The sequence below is a fragment of the Coregonus clupeaformis genome, chromosome 8 (genome assembly GCF_020615455.1).
Source record: "Coregonus clupeaformis isolate EN_2021a chromosome 8, ASM2061545v1, whole genome shotgun sequence".
In the NCBI taxonomy this organism is placed as follows: Eukaryota; Metazoa; Chordata; class Actinopteri; order Salmoniformes; family Salmonidae; genus Coregonus; species Coregonus clupeaformis.
The window spans coordinates 16,439,291-16,445,290 of record NC_059199.1 but is presented as its reverse complement, the minus strand read 5'-3'; the positions used below and the strand labels follow the sequence as shown (position 1 = coordinate 16,445,290).

Sequence of the window (6,000 nt, the reverse complement as noted above, 5' to 3'; positions counted from 1 at the left end):
TGCAAATGTATTACTTAAAAATCATACAATGTGATTTTCTGGATTTTTGTATTAGATTCTGTTTCTCACAGTTGAAGTGTACCTATGATAAAAATTACAGACCTCTACATGCTTTGTAAGTAGGAAAACCTGCAAAATCGGCAGTGTATCAAATACTTGTTCTCCCCACTGTATCTGTTGGTAAATAAAATACGAAAAAAAATCCTTAAAGTACAAGGTGTTATTGTGTGTGTGTGTCTGTTTGCTTGCGTGCGTTGAGCGTGCATAATCCATGTTCCCGCATATCCTTCCGCTCCTCCTCTGATGGTGTGTCCCTCCATCCCTCCATCACTCCATCCTTCCATCCTTCCATCCTTCCATCCCTCCATCCCTCCATCCCTCCATCCTTCCACCCATCCATCCCTCCATCACTCCATCCTTCCATCCGTCCATCCCTGCCCCCCTCAAGGTCCTGCAACATATCACCACACAAAGTTGTTGAGGACATGCAGTCAAACAAACTCTTAAGAATCAAACAAAAATACATACTTTAAATACATACATTATACTTCAGAGAAATAGTTCCATATTAGTATCATATTAAGTATCAATAGCATATGGCTATTAGTCTTACCTGGGGCTGTGACTGGCTTCACTTAAGAATAGACCGAATCTGCCTCAGGTGGGGTTTCTGTTTCTTTAAGGGGTGAGGATAAACATCAGAATAATAGAACAGTTATATACATAATAATATACAGCTAGTCAATAAGGGGTCAAAGAGGTGTGAGGTTATGATAGGGGGAATATGGAAGGAGAGATTTATATTCTTACCTTTCTTCTTCTTGGCTTTGGCCTTCTGTTTAAGGTCAACCTCATCATAGGTCACATCAACAGGTCCAGTTCCTGCTGAAAATGGAAATATCCAGTCAACAAATGATGGAATTAGCTTATTCCATATTCTGCATCTTCATTGACATTCCAAAATTGTACATTTAGATTTCACTGACTGCCGACCTGTAGAATGGGTCTTACCTGTGGCCTTCCCTGTCTTGACCTCAGAATAGACTGGATTTTCTTTTGGATCAGCTGGCATTTCTAAGGAGGAGGAGGAGGAGGAGGAAGAGGAGGAGGAGGAGGAGAGAATTTGTAAGTTTGTATCAAATTTGATGAGTAAAAAACACTGCTACATTTTGTATTAATTTATGTGACAGTTAAGAATTACTTTTCTTTTTCAACTTTTTGAGTTGAATGTGGGCGTACATCACGTCACTTGGTCCAGCAGTAGCAGCAGCAGCATCTGAAACATACAGGTAATACACTAATATCTCTACTTAGTCTTAGTATGCTAGTCATATTAAACATATGAAGAACAACTGCAACAACAACGCTATACTGTATTAATGCTAAACTTAACATACATTAACAGTACCATTGTCATTATTGTCTGAGGGAGTGATTGTATCGTAGATGTTAGCGCCACCTGTTGGTCAAAGAAGAGAGAGAAAGATTAATTGGTTAGTTATCCCTCAGATTGCCTAGGGACAGAGTACATTAACATGTTTAACACAAAGTGGATGGTGAAAAGTCAGTGGATGAAGTTACAGAGAGAGGAGAGTGATAGTGATCTGGGCTGAGAGACTGACCATGCTGCAGACGTGTATACCCAGCATCAGGAGCCCGGCTCTGGGTAGATCCTTGGTCCTGTTGGGGGTCCAGGTTGGTGCTATGTGGCTGGGGGGGGCCTACATGGAGAGAGATACTCATGAAACACACAGATGATATTTTACTGTATGAAAAGGAACGTAGTTGAAAGACAGATGTACTCACGAGAATATCATGTTACAACAGGAACCTGTAATGAAAAATGCATATTATTATATCAGGACATTACTGTTTTGAACTTTTGTAATTAGACATTTTTCTCTTTAACAAGTTAAATGAGAATTGATAAAAGTCTCACCTTTGGCGTTTTTATATCGACACAGCAGTACCAGGAGAATGGCCAGTAGAACACCAGCAACAACCAGGCCCACAACAACTACTACTAGGACTGATGTAGAGGGTCCAGGAGTTATGCCTGGAGAGAGAACAGCAAATCACCATCAGACTCTAATGTAGTGGACAAAGTGAAACATTTCTGTAGAGACATTATATATTTGACAAATAACTTGAGATCAGATGACCAGCCTGAGCTTGCAACTCCAAACCTACAGTATGCTTTTTAACAATATAAATCACTGATGACCACAGATATTATACAAATGTAAGGTGATCATAATTATTTTCTCACCTCTCATTGTCACCCAGCTCTCTGGTGATTCTCCTTCAGTAGATTTACACTTATAGAAGCCTTCATCTGACTTGGATACTGCAGGAATGGTCATCTCTCCTGTGGTCTCATTCCTGATGAGTACTCCATCTTTGTAGAAATCAACCTTGGGGTTTGGGTTTGTTTCCTGATTTCTATTTGTACAGCGCAGAGTCACAGAGTCTCCCTCAGTCATGGGATAGGCAGGGCTCTCCAGGATCACAGCGCCAGCTGTGTAACATAATATATAAATAAAACTGTAAAAGTCTGTCAGACTGGGGCACTACTTTCTTAATTTTGTCTTTGTACCATTTATAGCTCCAGGCATTGTCAAACCCCACTGAACACGTCAGAGTTACTGTCTCTCCGGTGTACACAGGGTTTGGATTTATGGTCAGTGTAGCTTTGGGCAGGGCTGTGAGAAAAGAGCATAATTTAAAGATCTGGATACATGCTTAGCAATATCCAAAGATTTAGCTGTTGTTGGAACGTTTTCATACTACAAAAGTTCATTATGGATGTATGTTGGTTAATTGACATCATTTGAGTACATTGGAGGTGTACCTGTGGATGTATTTCAAGGCCTACCTTCAAACTCAATGCCTCTTTGCTTGACATCATGGGAAAATGAAAAGAAATGGTAGACCTCCACAAGTCTGGTTCATCCATGAGAGCAATTTGCAAACGCCTGAAGGTACCACGTTCATCTGTAAAAAGTATAAACACCATGGGACCACGCAGCCGTCATACCGCTCAGGAAGAAGACGCGTTCTGTCTCCTAGAGATTAATGTACTTTGGTGCGAAAAGTGCAAATCAATCCCAGAACAACAGCAAAGGACCTTGTGAAGATGCTGGAGGAAACAGGTACAAAAGTATCTATATCCACAGTAAAACGAGTCCTATATCGACATAACCTGAAAGGCCGCTCAGCAAGGAAGAAGCCACTGCTCCAAAACCGCCATTAAAAAGCCAGACTACGGTTTGCAACTGCACATGGGGACAAAGATCATACTTTTTGGCGAAATGTCCTCAGGTCTGATGAAACAAAAATAGAACTGTTTGGCCATAATGACCATTGTTATGTTTGTAGGAAAATGGGGGCACTTGCAAGCCGAAGAACACCATCCCAACCGTGAAGCACGGGGGTGGCAGCATCATGCTGTGGGGGTGCTTTGCTGCAGGAGGGACTGGTGCACTTCAGAAAATAGATGGCATCATGAGGAAGGAAAAGTATGTGGATATTGTGATGCCACGAGAGGCTACCGCTTCCAGCGGGGTTGCCCAAGTAGTGCAAGGAGTCCAGGTTCAACCAAAACAAGGATTTTTATTAAAGGTCTTCGGCAACAAACAAAATTATAACACAATTCTCTTCTTCCTCCAACCCACCCTCCAGACCGTGTCTCTTCCCTTCCAAAACAACCCCAGCCCATCAGCCCCTGATTGGTTTCAGCTGCGTGGGAAGATTGGCCACAGAGGGTTGGAGTTCCCGACCATACCAGCAGATGGAGCCATAGCTGTCTGGGTTTGCAGCCACCTCAGGGGGATGTAACGTCCCTCCAGGACACAGCCTCTCGTGACATCACACATCCCCCTCCTCGGGACCGACGTCCTCGTCGGGTAAAGGCAGTGAAGAAGGCATCAGCGCCGGGAGAGGGCGTCCGCATTTCCGTGGTGCTTGCCAGCCCTGTGGACAACCGAAAAGTTAAACGGTTGCAAGCTCAAAAACCATCTGGTTACTCTACTGTTTGATTCCTTGTTCTTGGCCATCCACTGCAGAGGGGCGTGATCAGATACCACCATGAAACGTCGGCCCAGGAGATAGAACCGAAGGGACTCCAGGGCCCAGACTACCGCCAGACATTCCTTCTCCACCGTTGAATAGTTCTTCTCTCTTGGAAGTAACTTCCTGCTTAGGTAGAGAATGGGATGTTCTTCCCCGTCATGTGCCTGGGTGAGGACAGCACCCAGACCCACCTCCGAAGCATCCGCTTGGACCATGAATTCCTTCTTGAAGTCTGGTGCCACCAGGATCGGACTGGAGCAGAGTGCTCGCTTCAGGTTGCGGAAAGCCGCCTCCGCCGCAGGGTTCCACTTCACCATTCGTGAGTGGCGTTTGGTCGTCAGCTCCGTCAATGGTGCCGCTATGGTAGCAAAATCTGCAATAAAGCGTCTATAGTAGCCAGCGAGGCCCAAAAATGACCTTACTTGCTTCTTGTTGATGGGCTGCGGCCAGTCCTGTATGGCCCGCAGTTTGGCTTCCTGTGGTTTGACCAACCCCCGCCCAATGGTGTACCCCAGGTAGTTTGTCTCACTGAAGGCCACCTTGCACTTCTTCGGGTTTGCCGTGAGCCCTGCTTCCCTGAGCGAATCCAGCACCGCTTGTACCCGGGGTAGGTGGCTGGCCCAATCCTGACTTTGTATAACCACATCATCCAAATAAGCCGCTGCGTACCTCTTGTGGGGCGCAAGGACTCGATCCATCAGGCGTTGGAACGTGGCAGGGGCCCCGTGGAGACCAAACGGAAGTCGGGTATACTGGTAGAGCCCCTCCGGGGTGGCAAAGGCTGTCTTCTCCTTAGACGCCGGGGTCAAGGGCACCTGCCAGTAGCCTTTTGTGAGATCAAGAGTGGTTATGAAACGAGCATGCCCCAAGGAGTCTATTAAATCATCGACACGAGGCATTGGGTATGCATCAAATTCAGACACTTCATTCAACTTTCGATAGTCATTACAAAATCGTACTGAACCGTCTGGCTTGGGAACTAGTACTATGGGACTTGCCCAGGCACTGTGGGACTCTTCGATTACTCCCAACTCCCGCATCTTCCTTACCTCCTTCTGTATAACCACTTTACGAGCCTCTGGCACGCGGTACGGGCGCTGGTTTACCGTTCGGCCAGGCATGGTGCGGATCTCATGTTGGACCACCTCTGTGTGACCGGGAAGGGAGGAGAAGACATCCTGGTTCTGCTCCACGAGTTCCAGGGCCATCTGTCGTTGATGTGGGGACAGATTTGGACCCAGCTGAACCTCTTCTCGCGCCGGTTCCTGGGTCTCTGTGGGGGGTAGAGAGCTAAACAGCGCCTCTCTGGCGTGCCACTTCTTTAAAAGGTTAACATGATAAATCTGCTCAGTTTTCCTCTTATCTGGTTGCCTCACCTTGTAGTTTACTTCTCCCATGCGTTCAATGACCTCATATGGTCCTTGCCAGGTTGCCAGGAATTTGCACTCAACGGTTGGCACCAGGACCAGCACTCTGTCCCCCGGCTTAAACTCCCTGGGCTGAGCAGATCTGTTGTAGGAGGCTTGCTGTTGCCGCTGACTGGCCTCCATGTGTTCCCGCATCATGGGATAGATGGCCTTCATTCTCTCCCTCATAGCCCCTACATGGTCGATCAGTGTCCGCTGTTGGCATGGCTGCTCCTCCCAGGCCTCCTTGGCGATGTCGAGCAGTCCTCTGGGTCTGTAGGAAAGCAAGAGCTCAAAGGGTGAAAAACCAGTAGAAGACTGAGGTACCTCTCTCACCGCAAACAATATGTATGGTAACAGCTGATCCCAGTTGCGCCCATCTTCCCCCTACCGCTTTCCGCAGCATGGATTTTAGTGTTTTGTTAAAACGTTCGACTAGGCCATCTGTCTGGGGGTGGTAGACCGAGGTTCTCAGCTGTTTGATTTTCAGTAAAGCACAGAGTTCTTTCATCACCCTGGACAT

General features: G+C 46.4%; 1 long non-coding RNA gene across 1 annotated transcript; it reads right to left on the bottom strand.

Annotated features, from left to right (window-relative positions):
* Window positions 1-1,249: 1,249 nt before the first annotated feature.
* LOC123491363 lies at window positions 1,250-1,713 on the bottom strand. Its single transcript, XR_006661299.1, has 3 exons — window positions 1,623-1,713; window positions 1,409-1,459; window positions 1,250-1,276 (listed from the first exon to the last, which is right to left on the bottom strand). It is a non-coding gene; the product is annotated as an uncharacterized LOC123491363 (long non-coding RNA).
* Between the last annotated feature and the right edge of the window lie 4,287 nt (window positions 1,714-6,000).